This window comes from Canis lupus, chromosome 34, assembly GCF_011100685.1.
Source record: "Canis lupus familiaris isolate Mischka breed German Shepherd chromosome 34, alternate assembly UU_Cfam_GSD_1.0, whole genome shotgun sequence".
In the NCBI taxonomy this organism is placed as follows: domain Eukaryota; kingdom Metazoa; phylum Chordata; class Mammalia; order Carnivora; family Canidae; genus Canis; species Canis lupus.
Window position 1 is genome coordinate 1,608,727 of NC_049255.1, and position 20,978 is coordinate 1,629,704.

The following is a 20,978-nucleotide window of genomic DNA, read 5'->3' on the forward strand; positions in this document are numbered from 1 at the left end:
ATTCATAACATAATTAATTTCCTCTGTCCTTTGGCTATTGGTGACTTCAAAATTTGAAAAGCTTTAACATTTGTTGAGTGATTTATAACAAGGAGGCACTTAACTAGGTTCTTGGCATATATTATTTCATTTAGCCTTCAGAAAAATATTTGTCAAATATTTAAGGGCTGAAATACATTGACACCTGGGTGTTTAGGGGCATCTCAAAATTAGCATATGTAGGGATCCCTGGGTGGCGCAGTGGTTTGGCGCCTGCCTTTGGCCCAGGGCGCGATCCTGGAGACCCAGGATCGAATCCCACATCAGGCTCCCGGTATATGGAGCCTGCTTCTCCCTCTGCCTGTGTCTCTGCCTCTCTCTCTCTCTCTGTGACTATCATACATAAAAAAAAAAAAAAAAAAAAAAAAAAAATTAGCATATGTAAAACTCAACTCCTAATTCCTGTTTTGATAATCTCTTGACATACAGCAAACTGTTCCTCAACTTAGTGTCTGAAAATGGCCATTTTATTTTGCTCAGGAACTTGTGGATTGGAAATTTGGGAAGGGATCAGATAGGCAGTTCATCTCTGATTCACATATAATTAGCTTGGGTGTCTGTGGCTGACGGATCCTCTTCCAAGATAGCTTCTTCTCTTACATATGTGCCTTGCACCTTGGTTCTCTCTGTCTCTGTCTCTCCCTCCAATTCCATGGTGATTCATGTTCCATGGTCTTTCCACATGGCTTGAGCCTCCTTGCAGCATGGTAGCCTAGAGTCATACTTCTACAGGCTTTCAGAATCTAAAGAGTGTGTGTTCCAAGAGACAAAGTAGAAGCTGCCAAGCTTTGAAGTGTGGGCCCAGACACTGGCACAGCATGACATGTGATATTCCAAGGGGTAAAATAGCCACAGAGCCCACCCAGGTCAAGGGGAAGGGTATAGACCCACCTCTCAAAGGCAAAAATGTCAGAGGATTTTGGCACTATTAAAATTTTGCTATTAATTTTGTATTTTACAAATCACCTTCCACAGTTTTTCCTATCCCAGAAAAATAGTTCTTTTAATCACCTTGGCCCTAAACATTGGAAATAACTTTCATTGTTCTCATTCTCTCTCAAAGTGCATCTCAGAAAACTCCTGTTGGCTAAACCTTCAAAATATATTCATGCTCTGTCTACTGATTACTACCCCACAGCCATGATCCTGGTATAAGATGTCAACATCTGTGTTCTTGACAATTGAAGAAATCTCCGATTCCCTACCTGTGGCTCTAGGTGTTTGTGTGTTAAGAAAAGGATAATTTCTGTCAATACTACGGATCAGTGCATGCCATCAGAAGAGGTAGATTTAGGACTCAAGTCATAGGAAGAGGAATTCACATTTATTATATTTTATTTTATAGTATCAAAAGTTATAAATGTACATAGCTAAAAAGTTTAGTGTTCAAGTGAGTTTGAATGTTCTTTTACTTTTCCTTTTTTACCCTCTTGCCCCATTCCCAAACTGAATCCTTTAAACTTTAAAAAAATTGTTTTAATTGAATTTTTTTGCTGATTATATCCATTACTAAATAATGTGTACATCCAGCAATTTATCAACTCGTCTTTTGTGGGAGTAATCATGCTAGATAATTCCACTTTCTAGTTTTCTATTTGGAATTTTTGAAATATTACATTTTATTTGCAGAATGTTTTTTAGGTATATAAATGAGCTGTGAAAAATGCAGGTCTAAAATTTTCATTTTCATTATGCCTCAAATGTGTTAAATATATTCAGAAGATGGTAACAAGTTATGCATGAAATATACACTCTCCCCTTTGTATTTTAACATACACTCTTTTGTATGTGGGTAATAGATGAATCATTAAAAAAAAACAGTATTTTTCAGGATTTATAGAGACCACATTTTGGGGGGTTGGTTCTTTTTTCCTAGAAAAGCTATAGGTCTATCAATACAAAATTGATGTTCTAAATGGCTTTAAAAATCACAAACTCTGCATATCCTCCTGGGGCACATTCTTATTTAATGTGGGTTGTAATCAGGATAATTAAAAACATCACTATTTTTGTTTGGTCTTTGGAGACTCAATAATGAGAGAGAGTTGTAAGTAGGTTCAGGTGTTTTAACAAGGGAGCCATAGCATTTGTATGCCATTAAAATTAGTGTAGTGCTTGTTTACACATGATTATCATTAAGTTATTATTGTTTTTCTTAACAAATTCTATTGCCTTACAAATACAGCTTACGTAATGGTCATGATCAAATTACTTTTGATATTACTCCTAAATTAGGAAGGCTGCCAGGTGACTCCATCAAACTTTAGAGGAATTTATTTAACATCTCCTGCAGGTGGTGAAATGTTTAATGTATGTAGCACGTACCTAACTACCCAGCATCTTGCTAATAAATACCATAAATACATATATAATAGAAAAAGTCTATGAAGGTTATTACATATTTATCTTATTTTGATAAATAACATGTGAAAGTGAATTTAAAAAAAGTCTTTCATCCAAAACTTGAAATGTTGATTGATCCGAGGTTGTCAAGGCAACTCAACAGCATTGTGACAGGGAAGTGTAGTCTCTTGTTTTCAGAATAATTGTATCTGTATTCTTCATCTAGCAGATGAGTGACCCACAAAGTGGGGAAAATGTTAATCTCCTAGTGTTGCTGTTAGAACATTTGGTTTCCTCTCTCGCCTGATTTTGAGGTCAACTGGTAATGAGTTGCTATTTCCCAGCTTTCACTCTGTTGCTCAGTTTCTTGATTCTTCTTTTATATAATAGATTTCTTCTCATTCTGAGTCCTCCAGCTAGCCTTCCTACAGTGTCACCCATCATTCAATGTACACTGAATATGAGGTCCTATTGAAAAATTCATACAGATATACACATACTGCATCTGAATATTGGCATATTGTTTTACATTTTCATCATTAGGAGAACTATGAATATTGATTTTAATAACTCTTCCACTAATTTGATGTGTGATTTGAGATAAAAAATGTTCCACCTAAATATCACTTTCAGCTGTGAAATGAAAGCAATACTTATGGGGTTCTCATAGTGCTATTGTGAGAATTAATAAACATATGTAATGTGCTCAAATGTTTTCTATTACTGCTGTACTTAGTATTATTATTTATATGTGTAAGTTCTATCAATACCCTGAGGCAATATACTATTTGGGTCTAGACACAGTGAGTCTTCACATTGGTTCATGGTCTCAAGGAGGTAAGGATAGAATCTGGGATGGTTGTGAACTTGTGGTGTCTGTGTTTTCACTAATTTGTAAGGTTACTTTCCTTAAGGGAAATATAGCATTGTTTTCCAATGTAGGCAAAATATGGACAAATACTCTTAGTATTGAGCATTAGCTATGGTACTGGTATCGGTTGAAACTATTGATATTTTTTGACACATTAGACCTATGCTTATGTATATAAAATAAAGGATAGAGTGTGTATATGTATACACACATATATAAAATTAATGCTTATAGCTATAACCAAATACAAATAGCAATTATTTTATGTGATCTAAGTCTTACAGTTTCCAACTGGCCAACTCTGGTAATGCTTTGCCTGGTGGTCATTTAGCCACCAAATGATGATGTCATGTGTTCACACAGGGATGTTTAATTCAAAATATCTTACAAAATTCTGATGTTCTTTGAGAGTAGTTAGTCCCCATCTTAATGAGATGAGCCATGAAAGCTTTAATTGCATTTGTAACAATAAATCCTTGGGAATGGATATTTTCAAGCCTTATAACTTTCAAACAAAATATTGAAAATTTTGGTCCTCCAATGTGACATACATGTTGCCTTGTCAAAATCCACTCAAATTTCATGTTCTTATTTAGGATAAGCACCTATAGTTTTTTTATTGCTCTCTTTAAAAAGATAAAATTGGGGATCCCTGGGTAGCTCAGCGGTTTAGTGACTGCCTTCAGCCCAGGGTGTGATCCTGGGGTCCCAGGATCGAGTCCCGCATCAGGCTCCCTGCATGGAGCCTGCTTCTCCCTCTGCTCCCTCTCCCTCTGCCTCTCTCTCTCTCTCTCTGTGTCTCTCATGAATAAATAAATAAAAATCTCTAAAAAAAATTAAGGTGATGAAATAAACATTTCAACTGTAAACTTTCAATTAAAAAAATAAAATAAAAATATAAAATTTAACTGTGCCTTGCACATATAATAATTTGCATTTATAATACTGTGTTAAAAAGAAGCACGTCACTATGTCATGAATATATTTTTAAAATATTTGATGACATGTCTATAATTTTCTCTGTAATCTTTGTATTTTACTATACTAAATTTAAAATATTATTCTAAAAAAGGGATCCCTAGGCTTTACTAGACCTCACAAAAAGTTTCAGGATTCTTGATCCAGAGAATTGAATTTATTAATATTTGCAGATACTGTTAATGTAGTGCAGATACTTCATCTACTTTGGAGCTTCCTAATAATATCCTATTTATATATTTTTTCCTTGAGTTATTTTTAAGAGACAAATGCAAATTCAAAACCTAATATTTTTCTTCTTTATTATTATTTACATTAAATCAGTGAGCCTAGGAAGAATAACTTGCTTTATGCTTTGTACTTTCTCATGCTACCATTTAATATTCTCTTTAATATTTGTTTTCTCCCTTCCATTGTCCTATCTCTACTAACTTATGTTAATTGACATCTGTATGAAGAATCTTCTTTTAGGTACTTATAACTTTCCCAGTTGCAAGGCCTTGATTTCTATGATGACATTAGTTTCTTCTACCTCTAATTCACTTTTTCCTTTTGGATTTATTTAGACATTTCATATAGTTCTCCTTATTATTCACTAGAACTGTGAAACTATTTCAAAGGTAAAAAAGAATACTACTTTACTACTGGTAGAACTTTTAATATGCCATTCATTCATTTAACAAAGCTCTCTGAAAGTTATTCATTATATATTTTGTGAGCACCTACCACACTTTACTTGTGACAAGTCTTCCTCAGTTATAAACAGGTAAGATGATCTCTACTTACAAAGTGAGTATTGATGGGAAGTATATGCATGTGACATGTTAAGTAGCCATGAAAATTCACAGTGATAAGGAGTATAGGCAAAGAATAAAAGTGCAATGGTGTAGACAAAAAAAGCCTATTTTTTTCTTCTTAATTTTTTAGAGAAGAGTTTTTTATTTGAACAAATTATAACATATTGAATTAACATATATAGAAAATAATATGAAAATTGCTGCACAGAAAATAAGGGAGTAGGAGAGAGGCCCTCTTTACATAAAAATATAAACTGATAAATAAAGAAGAAATACTAGGAAAGATAATCTCATAACCACTGTGGTAATAATTGATCTTGGCTGGAATCATTAATGGTTGTTAACAATTACTGGAGAAAAAATTTAAGAAACAAGATTGTTATGTAGTGTCAATGCATATACTAATTTGTATACAAATAATAAAAGCAATCTTTACAGGGTAAAATATTAACAACCAAGTTCAAAATAAAACAAGAACCTGTCATTTATTTGGAATGACTTAATACCACAAAGATATAATTTCTCCCCAGTCAATATATAAATGTAATAAACTTTCAACCAAATTTTGAGAGGGATTTTAAAAAGTAAAAATAATGTATTTTTCTACTATATGTACTCTTTTTCTTGTATCCAACCTAAAAGGGTCTTTAGGTATTTTTTTCCCATTAGTATTGGACATATATTTTTGGAATATAACTGTTACTGGTTAAGGAAGTTCTCTGTTTGCTGAGACATTTTTAAATCACAAATTGACATTTATGCCCTAAAATATATTGTCCTGCATCTACTGAGAACGTTGTTATAATAAAGTACATTTGCTTATTCCAAACCATTATTGAATTCCTAGTTTATACTCTAATAATTTAATAGGATTTTTAAAATATATTACTGAATCTTGGTATTTTATTTGCATCTATATTTATGCATCATTTTTTGACATTACTTTTATTTGGTCTTGATACTAACGTTCTATTAGCCTACAAAATGTGCTGGGTAGCAGGTTTTATGAGACAACTTGCATAAGATTAGCTATTTCTCTAATATTTGATAAACATCTGTAAAACAGATGAAGTTCAGTATTTTTTAATTCTTTCTCTTCAAAAATCATTGCTCTCTTTAACAAATGGAGTTGAGAGAATTCTTGGTTTCTTTGAATCACTGAAATTGTACTTTATTTATTTTTTTTTTGTTTTGTTTTTTTTTGAAATTGTACTTTAATTTGGAATGAAAGATCTCAAAAATCTTGTTGACTTTTTAAATAATTTATTAAGTGAGGTCTATCTATTTCTTGCTCATAGTGTTCAGTAGCTCATTAGCAACAGAATTATGCAAATTGAAAGAAGTGTAAGCAGTGTTTTTGAAGTACTCCATTGCTGTAGGGAACTTGTTGAATGAGTTAGACAGAAATTACAAACTTTTAGCTCTTTAAATGTCAAAGCTGTTCTTAAAGGGGACATTACTTATGAAAAAGCAATACTGAGTTGAAGTGGATAATTATAAACAATTGTTATGACTGTTCCTTGAAATCGGCTTCATTCCTTGAAGAATCGAATTCTTTTATGTTGGTGTAACTAATTACTCTTCTAAGATGGGGACCAGTAGTGTCATCCTGTGTAGCACTGAGAAGGGATTAAAAATTGACGTTAATGTTTTTTGTTTGTTTTTTCAATGGAGAAATTTAAAAAATTTGTTGGTCAAGAGATTCAAGGGGGTTTTAAAAAAAATGAAAAAAACAAGGTATGTCATGAAAGATAACTTTCATGTCATGAAAGACGGCATTATGTATTTCAACAAATCAAACTAGAAAAACAGTTCTTAGACTTTATGCCACTACATGTTCAGTCAGCATACCAGCTCATAATGTTAATGTTGAGTGGTTTTTCATTAATGAATGTTCAATGAGCAAAAACATGGAATAAGTTGTATGTGGCCACTGTATGATGTACATGGAATATAGACTATAACTGAAAGGACTTTAAAGAAATAAGAAGCAAGAAATAGAGCCTTACTAGGGAATACAACAAAGCGTATAGTTGAAAAGGTATGTAATTTAGATATTTACACTGTAGGGGGACAGATGGTTTTGACTTACACTATTTTTGTCTAATCTCCATGGATTTCCAGGAAAAATTCTAGGAAAAGGGGATTCAAACAAACCTAGGATAGCCATTTTACTTACAAAAAAAGTATGAGACATGGAGATTGAGAAAATTCCCTTCTTTTGTTACCAATGTAGTAGGATATAGCAGGAGTAGGGTTCACAGGCCTTCTTGGATTGCCTGTTGTGGCCATATCAGAGTCCTGGGATATTGGGAAACTGGCAAAAAGCCAAAAAATCTGGGATAGTAAATCCCTTCTATCTATATTATTTCTACTTTTCATAGCTGGGAGCTATTTATATCTCTGTAAGCTGTGTAAAACTGGTAATAATATAAATGATTCTTGTCCATGGGACACCTGGATGGCTCAATAGTTCATAAGGACCTCTGCCTTGGGCTCAGGTTGTGATCCTCAGGGTCTCGGGATCGAGTTCCACACCAGGCTCCTTGCAGGGAGCCTGCTTCTCCCTCTACCTATGTCTCTGCCTCTCTCTATGTGTCTCTTATGAATAAATAAATAAAATATTTTAAAAAATGATTCTTGTCCATAAATATGGAAATTATGGCTAGCAGAATGCAATAGGTAATTACCCTAAGGATAGACTCATTTGCCTCTATCTGTAAATTCATTTTAGCATTTCTTGTTTCCTTATGTATGTGTTGTACTTTGGATTCTCCCTGGAAAGAGGTGAAACATTTGCTGGTTTCCTCATTAGTTAATGAGTTAAATAAACCTGTGGCAATGCTTATTTTGTATATGTGTAGAAGTCATGATTATGATGTCTTTCAAAAATAATTATGTATCATGTTTGAAAGTTGTTTCCTGAGATGTGAAGTAGATTCACCTGACAGCCAGGTTATGTGTTGCCAGAAAAATGCATCTCCTGGGCAGCATAAGCCCAGGCATGTCTTTCTATCACCTGCAGAGGTGAACATGGGTGACAATAAAAGTTTAATTTTGCTCAAACTCTATTTCTCTAGATTTTCCTCCTCTCAACTAATTTTGGATTTTGTTTCTACTATTGCTTTGTTTATAGATGAAAAGTTATTCTCAACTTGTGGCAGCAAGGATCAGAAATTTGGTTTTATAATCTAAATATTTGATGATCTTTGTAAATGGATTTATGGATTTTAGAGATCTATTTTTGGTTGGGAGGGAGATGACAAAATCTGGATTGTTCATCATTTATCATTAGAATTAGAGTTCAATTCAATTAAGAACTTTGTGGCCATTATGAAGGAACAGAGCTCATTGAGATATTGTGAAAAACAAGTATGTCTCCTCCTTTTATACTTGTTTGATGCTTGAAAACAAGTATCAAAATTCATTTAGGAGAATTACCTCTATTCTTTAGTTTCTGTTTAGGTGTAGGTGGAGTCATCTTCTACCCCTACCCTTAGTCTAAGGGTGGGCATGGGACGTAGACCCAGCCAATAAAAAAAAGAAAAAAGCATCCTATCCCCAGTGACTGGTTTAGGGAAGAGCATGTAGCCCAACTAGAGCCAATAAAGAACAGTAAAGCTCTTATAGCAACTCTTGTGAAGTAGAAACTGTCCTGGTGGCTCAGCAGGTTAGTGCTGCCTTCAGCCCAGGGCATGATCCTGGACACCTGGAATCGAGTCCCATGTCAGGCTCCCTGCATGGAGCCTGCTTCTCCCTCTGCCTGTGTCTCTGCCTCTCTCTCTCTCTCTCTCTCTCTCCCTCCCTCTCTGTCTCTCATGAATAAATAAAACCTTAAAAGAAAGAAAGAAAGAAAGAAAGAAAGAAAGAAAGAAAGAAAGAAAGAAAGAAAGAAAGAAAGAAACTGTGTTGTCAGCTGTACTACAACCTGAAAGGATTTCATTTTGAACTTGCTGCCAGGCATGTTTCTACCACATGAAGTCTGAGATTGAGGAAGTATGAAAGAATAGAGCCAAGAGATCAAGAGAAACTGAATCCTGAGGACATCAGTTGGACCCTTGCAATAATCCTGGTGTCTGAATGCAGCCTTAATGTCAGACTTACCCTTTCCATGAGTCAGTACTTTCCCTTGTGTTAGTTAAAACAATCACCTTATATTTTTTGTCACTTTATTTTAACTTATTCCTTACAATCACAGAGGGTTCTCCAGATCCTTCTTTTACGCTAGTCCACTAAGTATACATTAACTTCTCTGTGCCTCTATTTCTTCTTCTGTAAAAAAAAAAAAAAAAAAAAAAATACATGATATCTGCTGCTTTGAAGAGTTGTAATATTAAAAATGTAATAATAGAAAATCAAGAACATATTTCACAACTGGTTAGGTGAAAGATATATCTCATCACTTAATTTTTCAAAATTAAATTTTATCAGATTTGAAGTCAGTCTTTACTAGGTAAAAGACATCCAATACTAGCTAATATTGAGAGCAAGTTTCCCCTTAATCATGGTGTCCACCTCAATAAAATGCTTAATAAAGACCTTGTTTTTGGTCCTTCATTGTTGCTATTGGAAGTTCTTAGTGCAAGCCTATATGGTCCACTAAAATGTGAGGGCCCCATAGCCTCTGGGCTAAGTATGGACACCAGCATGTTTTGTGCAGTTCCTAAACTATGGTGATTATTATTCAGTCCCTCCATTAAACACACTGGTTCATCTCAGCAGAAGTATGTCTGAATCCACAGGCATAGGAAAGGGATACCAATTGACATATCACCACATTCTTTCCCTCAATTACCCTGCTAACTTTGGCCAACTCTTCCTTTTTTAACCCAGCATCCATCTTAGCCCCTGTCTGCTCTATCTCTGGCGAAATTTCCTCCCAGGTGAGAGCCTAGGTAGGGATGTATAATAGGTATCTAAACATTCATGCATTTTGGTTACCCTGATATTAGGTGCATGGTATAGGCCTGAGTATCATATAACTCCAGGAAGTCCCATTCCCATTGCATTCAGTATCAGTGGCACCCCATGAAACACAGCCCTGTACAGGGTGAATGGTGGTTCACCCTAATTGTGTGTTCTGATTGTGAGCACTACCACTCAAAATGTTTTTTTTTTTAATATTTTATTTATTTATTTCGGGGGGGGGGAGGCAGATGGAGAGGAGATGGAGAGGATCTCAAGCAGATTCCACACTTAGTGCAGAGCCTAAGACCCTGCACTTAGTGCAGGACCCTGAGACCATGACTTGAGCCAAGATCAAGGGCAGACACTTACGCTTAACTGACTGAGCCATTTGGGCACCCTCAAATGTTTTTAACCAAACATTTCCTACCTTTTCCTGAATTCTCCACCTCCAGGGATCACCAGAGCACTACCCTGAACCTCCAACACATGGCTTCACCTAAAGCAGACCCCACCCTATGTTCACTGTGCATTGGTTATATTTGCTAGAATACAAAAATGGAATTGTTTTGAGGAAAAAGTCCCTGTCCCTGAGCCCCTTCAAGCAGCTGTTTTCCAGTTGTCATGGGTGGAGGTTGGGCAAGCTGGCTCAGGCCAGGAGGTGATTTTAACATGTCACTGGCTTTGAATTCTGTATGCATCCAGAGGCAGGAGAATAACCTGAGTGCTACTTGGAAATACATAAGGATTTCTTGGCCAAGCCTGAAAATAGAATGTCTTCCTTCTCCTCCCCACTTAGCCAAGCCCTTTTCTCTGCCCTCCTTACCCTCTGGCCTCCTTCTATTGGGAAAGCAAAAGAAAGGAGAATGTTCTACCCATTAACAACCCCGAAGTGCACAGGACTCACCAGAAAATAGCCAAAGTGACAACACACATGCTAATGTTCCCATATTACTCACTCAGACATGCTTACAGACTCACTTTATCTCCGGTGTTGAGATGGAAAGGAAGGTAGGTTTTTGGTGAAGAACTGGCTAAGCCAGGCCCTAGGCTTTGGTCTTTACTTGCTTTTTTTTTTTTTTTTTTTTTTCACTTTCATAAGCCATTCAATGGATGAATGAATGAATATTTTTATACTAGTTTTTGTTTTTTCCCCAAATGAAAGTTACACAGGATAATTATATATTTCAAAATTAGGGTATCTTAGCAGATTGAAAGGACTCCGGATGATAGTGGATGTGCAACCCTCCCTCTCTTTACCTCCCTCCATGCGCCTGCCACTCTTTAGAAGCATAAAAATGCAGAGTGTTAAAGCCAAAGCTGACACCTTCCTTCTCAAGTTCCTGGATGCCTCAAACCTCCACGCAAACCAAGACACAGATGGAGGAAACCACTTTTGTATTTGAAGGAAGACACGTATTTGTGAAGGATAAACCTCACTGATTACAAAAAAGCAGAACTCTTAAGGAGATGTGCTCCTATGAGAATTAATGAAGTTCCTTACTGGAGTGAAATTTTCTTCCACAAAAGTCTTGGAGGAGCATTTTCTGTTTGGCGATGAAACACATATTCATGAAGATAGTGGCAATGGCCTGATATTCCTGGGAGCAATAGTGCAATCTTGTGGAGTTCTGGCGGTGCACACAGGCTTCCTGGAGAACATGTAGAGAGGATGCCCTGGACACCATTATCAATCCTGGGATTTCAGAAATTTCCTGGGAAGACTATCTCTGTGTCTGATTTTTTCTGTCTAGAAAACACACCGTTAGAGGCTGTAGGAAAGGAGTCTAAGGGATCTTCTAGGACCTGGACTTTGCTAAGCTACAACCCAAGCATCAAATTGATGCTGATCCTGATATGATGTGTGCAGGGGGTAACCTCAATACCACATTTCTATTCAAGACTTTATACTTGGAGCAGCCTCTGGGAGTGAGGAAGGCAAGAGAAGCACATCCCAAGGACAGGAGATGGGATGGGGAATCTCCAATTGCCTGTATCCAGCTTGCATGTCTTCTTGCTTACTCCTTCTAATAGTGGGCAGGGCAGGAAATCTGCCATGTATCCTATATTCCCTTCCTATAAAGCTCCCTGCTGTGGGCTTCATTTGAAAGACTTGTATTAGCAACTTATGTCCTCTGAGACTGTGGGCATAGAAACTCATGCAAGGAAAGATCATAGGTAACCCTTGGAAAGCTCAGGGTTAAACAAGTCAAAACCAACTTGTCAGTGGTCCCTTTTCCCCTCTACCTATCTCTGTCTTAATTCTGAAAGACAAGGAAAGAATAAGTGTTTCAGATCCAACTCTCCTCTCTTTGGGGAAGGTACAAACATCAGTAGTCATGATTTTCTACATTGGAATACTAGAGTTCTGTGTCCCTTTTCTGTTTTATTTTTATGAGGGCATAACAGTATCTTTTTATAGTATTTTTTCTTTGGAAAACTCAAAGAATTTCTTTCTCTACACAATCTTCAATTGATGTTTCACTCAGTATTCCTCTGCTTAAGAAGAACATAGCATTGCAATCCTACAGGGCAGAGTTGGGGGCTCTCATCTCAGATCTGTGGTCTCAGGGGCTCCACAGTGCTCCCTTCATCAGCCTGAACTCAAAGGATTGGCTGCCTCACCTGGTATGGGAAGGACACTGATGGTCAAGGATTGGGGCACTCTGTTCTCTAGCAAGTATCTGGAATCCTCTGAATAATCAAATCCAGGGTCACTGAGTTTATACCATGCAGCCATCTATCACACGCACAAGAATTTGTCTTTTCTTCTGGAATGATGATGTTCTAATTCATCCTGAGAGCTCCTGTCTTTCTCTTTGCCAGTGTAGCTGCTTTGGAGAAGTGGGAAGAGGAAAGGAGGGACCAGAGTCCAGTTGTTCTGTGGTCTGGGCCAAGCATTTCCTCACCAGATCATTGTCACTACTTCCCCAAATACTGATGAAGATGAATGCCTCTTTAGAAGATGGAAAATTACAACCAGGAGCCACATACCACACAACCAGGCAGAAATAAAAACAAAATTTCAAAATGACAGCAAATTCTTTATCATCTGAAAATCCCCGTGGCTTGGGGTAAGTGGGATTTGGACATGAATCCCAGATGCATATCACAAAGTTATGACACAGAGTCACGCAGAGTTTCTGAGGATAGTGGTGGTGCAGAAAGGGGAAGATAGTCACTCAGTCTCTCCCCGACCCTAGAAGACACCTCTACCCATCCTGGGCTTATGACATCACTCCTCTCTTCTAGCATCATTCCTGTTTTCTATCTCCCTTGTTTTATCATATGATTTCACCTACTATAACTTCTATTCATTCCCACATAACCTAGTGTGTGTTGCATTAATGAGTCTGTTACTGCTGTTGGAAATCAAAACTCTGCATAAAGTAATCCTTAGAATTGTCTCTCCAGAGGAGTGAGAAACTATTTTGTTTGCCCACCACCTCCTGTTTGTCATTGTTTGTAGGCTGCTTCAGAGCCCTTAAGTCTCTTCTACTTCTGAGGCATCCTGCAGAGAGACTGAGGCAGCTCCTGCCATCAGAGAGAGCCCACCATGGGAATGGTTATTATGGGACCTGCAGAGGTACAAACTGGTCACAGGCAGCATTGCCTACAGTTTTCCAGCATGTTTCTCTTAAATCTGCCTCCTGATCCAGATTTGTGAGAAAGAAACATAAGAGTCAGTGGTTTACCCTCCTAGGATTTAAAAACACATATATATTCTGTTCTAAGCTTCCCATAAAATATTAACCAGTTTGCAAAACTAACTTGTGGCATCTTGAGCTGCGTTTTTACATCTGTATTTCATGTTTCCACTTTCTCATTGCCCAATTTGCACACTGGGTGGGCAAGGCTGAGGAGAGCATCTGTTACTGGAAGACAGTGCCAAGGAGTGCCATCTTAATCACAAGACCCAGCTGATAAATTATTTCTGGGTTTTCCAGAAACCTTACTCCACTGGCCAGGAGCCTCACTGATCAATTGCCTCACATCCATTATTCTTTTCTTAAATCTGCTATCACTCTAGTGTCAATCAGGATAGCTTCCTATGAAGATCATCCTGCAGGAAGACATCATTTTGAATAGAAAAGAATGACTTTAGGATACAGTGTTTCTAAGAAAGCAGCTCCCCAAGGAGCAACAGGTTTCCTTTTCTATGTATGGCTTTTCTGAAAATTTTGCTTTCAAAATTATCACTTTTTCCTCCTCAGCCTCAGAACTATGGCCAAAATTATTATATTTAATAGTCTGATACTTTCGCTTTAATTCAAACACTAGCTTTGCAGAAGAAAAGTTTATATGATAATTCATTGGCCCTTAAGTCCTTTCCTACTATGTATGTATTACAGCAACCTAAGTGACTATGTATTAGCCTATGTAGGCCACAAACTAGGGATGCTATTAGCAAAGACCTTTTTTTATGGCTCTGTCTACATTTTAGTGGCCTCCTCTTCACCCTGAAGCCCCCAAATGACTGTGTCCCACTTATTTTCAAGGTCTGGAGCTAATGTGGGCACTCATTACTCCTAAAAGACTGAAGAGGAATTAAGGCAGAAAATTTGTCTAAAGTTGCTTAGTAACCTTTAAGTATAGGTATAGTTTTGAACAGCACTTTGTTTCTACTCTCTTCCTGCAGAATTTCATAGGATATATGAGACCGAGCTAATCTCCCCATATTAGCATGGTGACTCATCAATGACTAAACATGCATATAAGCTGGTGAACATAACGTAAATGCAAAATAATCATGCAACGTCCTCCCACTCATCCTCACACTGCCATGTTTTGAGGTATCTGGGGGATTTTTTTCTTTATTTCAGAAAGTACTGTTAAGATTTCTCAGGTTCTCTTCTCCTCCAGAGAGACGTGCCCCAGAGTTCCCAGTATTTCAACCAGAGACACATTTGTCAAAGAAAGTCACTCAGATGTCATCACTACTGTTTCTCAGAAGCAAATAGTGGGTAAGTCCTCTGAGTAATGAGCCACCCTTCTCCCTTGAGTCATTAGCAGAAGACATTGTTGCTTTCTCCATCTCTGATGGTTTTATGGAACAGATGGTCAATGAAAAGTTTCTTCAGCTGTGTATTCTCATATTCAAGCCTGAGGCTATAACATTTTTGACTGCTACAATCCAGCTGCTTTTTCCAGTGTGCTCCCACTAATAACTCTATTATAATATTTATAATACTGTCTATTAAAGTGAGAGGTTCTTTTCCCCACAGACACTATCAAATTATCCTCCATCTTTAGTTTATGCTCATGCCTTACTTCTTTTCTGAGAGGGGGCAGACCTGTTGACAGAGAAGATTGCTACTGAAGATCTTTGCCAACATTACACCCACTGTAGCTAAAAAGATTGTCCCATCTGCTTTTGCTTGGCCTAGAGCCACCAGTGCTATCAATTCCAAGGGCTGTCAGATGTGCAGCTGGAGTCTTACCACATCAACCAGGGTGGATCTTGGGAATACTCCTGGACTAGAGAATTTGCATTCTGGGGGGCTTGTTTTGTTTTGGATGCTGAATTTATTCCTATTTATGAGGCAGGTGAATTTCTGGCCACAGGGTTTGTAAGGCATCATATTCTGAGATTAAGTAAACCTATTCAGCCTAATAAAAATGTAAACCTATTCAGCCTAATAAAAATATAAGAGATAAAATTATGTTTCAGAGACACATCAGGTGCCATTAACAGGATGATGGCAGAGATGAAATGAGTTCAAGATGGGTCAATATGTGAGATGGGTTCTTCTAGACTGGTTCTTGCCAAGATAATTGCTCTAAGCATTTTTATAATTGAAATGGATAGATGCCATGCTAAAGACACAATGACTATTGTGGAGGCCATTTATGTCATATTGTGAGGAAAACGAAAGCAAGTTGGCAGGAATTCCTGAGAACCCAGAAGGCTGATGTCCTGTTTACGGTGTTGGTATAGAGAGAGTTTTCTAGGAAGGGCAGTGACCAGATACTCCTTTATACTAGAAGAATATGACAAGTGTTTTTGTTATTAAAGCAAAATAGCAAATGTAGGAAATCAACCAAGATGAAATCCTCTGGCAAATCATAGAAGCCCAGGCATCTGAGCATACACTCAACAGCATTAAGAAGAAAATTTTAAAAATAGCCTCAATTGTGAGTCATAAACTACATTAATACAACATTTAATCAGATCCCAGGAGAAAAAAAGCTTCTCTTTTAAAGTATGTGTGTGTGTGTGTGTGTGTGTGTGTGTGCTATTTTATGATCCTATAAAATAAATGGGTGTTATAGGAGTTACAATTCAAAAAGAAAACTTGTAAGGTTTTAGAGCAAAACTACAGTGCAAATCTAGTCACACTGAAGTGTTGTTTTCTCCCAATTAAGCCAGGAAAATAAGCATGGTTCTGTGTCTTTTCAGATTTTACAGCTGAGTTTCATTCAGTTAACAAGTGAAAACTGATAAAGCAACTGATGAAAATGATTGGAGAAAAATTGTCAGAATTATATAACCAGATAGAAGGAAATTCCATGCCAGGGTGAAGGTCGGAATGATGGAAATAGACACATATGAAAATGAAGTTGCTCCAGAAGTTTGAGGAATATCATGATTAACTTGTTCCATTCATATTTTCTTTTTTGTTCACTGTGCAAGGTCAAAATGCATGTGTAAATAAACTCTTTAGTCATGGTTTATTGAACATGTAATGAAACAATTCTAAGTGATAAGAGAAGCTTAGAAGTATTTTCCTTTCATAGACAATAAATGGTGTTCTAGATTTTCTGAAAAGTACATTTTATCTTGTTTACCTATCCATCTACTTTAGTACAGAACTTGTCCTAAAATTTACGGCAAGCTTAATGGAGAAAAGGAAAAAAATGGAAGAAAAAGCAGGAAAATAGAAGCAAAACACTATAGTGCTTGCATTTCACTTTGTATCTTGGCTTTTATTCCCTGCTTGTTGGCTCAATGTGTGTAGAAATTTTACCATCTAAATTTTATTTTTTTTTACTACTTACAGCTGATAACAAATAGCAAACTGAACACATTTATGGTATGTATTTCATAAGAGGCTAACAAACTAAACAAAATATTACAAAAGACAGCCTTAAAAAAGAAGTGAGCTGCCATTTGGCATATAAAGGGAAACAAATCATAATATGCTGATTCATCAGGACAAATACATATTGTATCCTTTTAAAAGAAAATATGGAACTGCTGAATATATTTTGGAACTGTTTCCTTCAAAAATAGTTATTTTTCATGACAATATTATAAGAAGGTAAATCTCAGGTATTCTGAAACCTCCTTCAGAACCTTCCTCCATGGAGACAAACAAGTTCATTTTTATTATGTTGAGTCTGTTTTAAACAACTGGTTGTTTAAAATTCTGGTTGTACAGAATCATATTCAAGAGTACCAGCAGTTAGTTGTGCTGCAAGATTTAGTAAGATGTTAAAGCTGACAGTCTGAAAGGAACGTAAGTTGGGCAGGCAAGCCAACGGTGGAATTAATGACGAGGTCAGGCAATGCAAGTTGCCAATGTCTATACCAATCACAGTACCACTATCACTTTCTAGACAACTAAATGTCTACATGAAAGAACAGAAGATGGCCTGGTCCAGATTTCTCACTAACAGCAATAATAACCATCACAGCTTTTACACACTTGTGTGGAAATAGTGTCCTTGCTTATTCTTGTAATAATCGAACTGCAGGGAAAGCTTCTGTTTCCACTTCTGTTTCTATGCTGCTATAAAGAAAATACAGTGAAGTAATCTTTTTGGATTACTTTTTATGGGATAGAAATATTGTTGGTTTTGTTTTTAAGGAGACAGTCTTTGTCTTCATAGGTAGATATTTCTTCCTTCTTGAACTGTAATTATATAGATCTCTATAAAACCAAACTTGTACTCACAGCAAGGTTGAATAGAGCAAGAATTTGAGCCATTTCCCAGAGTTTTCTTAAAGTACAGCTAGTGTCTTCTTTATTTGATAGGCATAATTTATGAGGGCTGACCTGAGGCTAACTTTACATAAAGGGGTCTCCAGTCATCTATTTGCTTATCACTCAGCAAGTTTTTGAATATATACTCACACCAGGCCATGCTTCTTCTAAGAAGTTTCAAAAAGGGAGATGAGAGAAATTTGAATAAAACACCTGCCCTCACCTCAAGGAATTTTTGGTTATACTCAGGGTAATACAACTGTCAAAAGTTAATTACAGTACAATATTGTTATATATCCATTTGTTCTTTCATTTTTTTGTTCCTCTATCCATTCATCCATCCAGTAATTTACTTAGCAAACAACTCATGAACACTATTGTGTTTCAGGCCCTGTACTAGGTGTTAGAGATGCAAAGACACATTTATTCAAAGAGGAAAATATCCTAGAGATAAAATTTTCAAAGTAATTTAGTTAAGAAGGTAAAAGGAGTCACTTTCATTGTTGTTCCCAAATACATTCAATCTATTATTGCCATTATAAATGCAGTGCCTCCTACTGATGTTGGGTTGGTCCATGGGGCTTGCTTTGTCCACAGTGACTTTGCTTTGTTCACATGTGCATACTGCTAGACATGATGAGTGCTGAAGCCAAGACACAATTTTAAAAGCTATTGATACCTGGGGGGCTCAGTGGTTTAGAGCCTGCCATTGGCTCAGGGCGTGATCCCAGGGTCCTGGGATCGAGTACTGCATCAGGCTCCCTGAATGGAGGCTACTTCTCCCTCTGCCTGTGTCTCTGCCTCTCTCTCTCTCTGTATCTCTCATGAATAAATAAACAAATAAATAAAATATTTAAAAAATAATAAAAGCTATTGATGTGTTTCTGCCAGGTTTTTAGTTCTTTTTCTCTGATCAGGAAAAAGGTGAGTTCAAATAGGGATTTGCCCTTCAATGAAGTCCCAGAATGAATAAGAAAATACACAGAAAGGCATTTAGCAGCCAATGCTGAGCTGCTTACAGAAAAGACTTGAGAAGTGAAGTTATTGTGAGTCATTAAGATTTTGGGGGGAATTGTATCAGTGTAAGATTGATCAACATGGTGGTATTCAACTTTACCCATCAAATTCTGAAAATTGTTTATTGGAAAAATTCAGAGAAATCCAGTTTGAAATTTTTCCACCCATAGATAGGATATATAGTTCCTACCATGCAAAACAGCATGAGAAAATCCAAGAAAGTACTGATAAGAATGATATGTAAAAAAAGAGAGAGATTGTGGTGAAATCTAAGTCAAAGGAAATGTTTAATGAGAAATTATCCTGAAGAGAGAAACAAGAATTATGCCTTGTATGCCATTCTAAAACATTAGTATATTTATCCTCAAGCAAATAGGGAACTAACAAAGTTCAAAGAACAAAGGTGAATAATTTTGTATTTTTGAAAGTCTTCTGTGGTGCCACTACTCAAAATCCTGTGAGACACACACGTACGTACACAAGGAAAAAGAGACAGAAGGGTAGGGGCAAGAAATGGTTCTCACTGGACCCGTGGTTCATCAAGGAAGTGCTATTTGAAACCATTTTAAAAGATGAGTGTCTTAGTTCATGTGGCCTGCTGTAACAATATCACAGACGGGCCAGCTTATGAACAACAGAAATTTATTTCTTACAGTTTTGAATGCTGGACGTCCAAGATCAGGTAATGAGCAGGGTTGAGTTCTGGTGAAAGCTACTTCCTGGTTTAGAGATTGCTGACTTCTCACTGCGTCCTCACATGGTGGAAGGGGTAAAGGAGCTCTCTATTGGGGTCTCTTTTATAAGAACATATTCATGATCTAAGCACCTTCTTAAGACCTTAACTCCATGTGCCATTACACCAGCATTAGGTTTCAACATATGAATTTTTGGTGAAGATTGGAAAGTGGAGATGAGCATTGTGATCATAGAAATGAGCAAAATTTCATTTGGAGAGCTAAAGATTGAGGCTATTCTAGGGAAGGGGGATACCATTACAGATAGATAAGGTGATCATTTCTAAGTCGGGTTCATCTGGGCAAGTGGGAAATAAAATTAAAAAGCAAGTAGATGACTGGTCATCAAAAGATTTCTTTATGCTATGCAGGGATGCCTGGCTTTCATTCATGGGTCAAGTTTGGGTGACAACAAAATAAGTAAAACAGGGGAATAACATGACTCAATTTGCATTTTGGAAAGAGATATCCACAGAGAATAGACTGGAAGTAACAAAAGAAAGAATTGTTATTAAGAAGACTAATTAGGGTGTTAGAGTAATGGTCCAAGTGAGCTACGGTGAGAATCTGAAGGGGGCAGTAGCAATGGTGATAGAGACAAAGAATTGCCTCTGAGAACTTTTTAGGAGCTTGAGTTGACGCGGTGTATTGATTACCTGGTGGAGAGGGCTTGGAATTAAAGTTGATTGGGGCTTCATACCACAAACCTATGTGGATGATCTCATCCCACAAAGCTGGGAAGCGAGATGTTGAAGATGCCGTTATAGGGAGAAGATGATGTGAGGAAAAATCAGGCTTACTCAGAAGTCAGTATCTGACTCCACATCTGGCTCCAGGGAGCAGCAGGGGTTCTTAGAAAGGCATTTGCCTGAGATTCCAGGGTCACATACTTTCCTTTCCACTCTTAGTTTAGGGATCTTAATCTCTTGTATTTTCAGTACCTCATTTAGATAAATACAGATAAATACAATCAGATTAGTGAGCAAGCATCTCTGTCAGATAAGTACAATGTAAATTTTGGGGGGTTTCAGAGATGCAGTGTATGTGGGATTATTTAAAGCTACCTCCACCTTTCCCTACCCTTACCAGAAATATAACTGGTTATTTCTTACTTTACTTTTTATACTATTTGAAATTTCATTTTCTTCTGCAATCTGTAAGTTGGGTATCAGCAGGTAAGAGATGGGCCCAGAAATATCTGTAAGAGCATATTAGGGAAAAAAAAATCCTCTTACTTCTGGCTTAAGTGATGCTGCTTAAGAGTTGGGATGATTTGCTTCAAAGTTACCTTCATGGTGTGTATCATGGAAGATAATCTGCTGAGTTATTTTGATACGGTTTGAAGTTATGCACATAAACTGAAATA

General features: G+C 36.9%; 1 long non-coding RNA gene across 1 annotated transcript; it reads left to right on the forward strand.

The window, feature by feature from the left end:
- Nucleotides 1–12,763: 12,763 nt before the first annotated feature.
- LOC119867416 lies at nt 12,764–17,136 on the forward strand. The gene is made up of 3 exons (XR_005383484.1): nt 12,764–13,007; nt 14,797–14,897; nt 16,334–17,136. It is a non-coding gene; the product is annotated as an uncharacterized LOC119867416 (long non-coding RNA).
- Nucleotides 17,137–20,978: the final 3,842 nt, after the last annotated feature.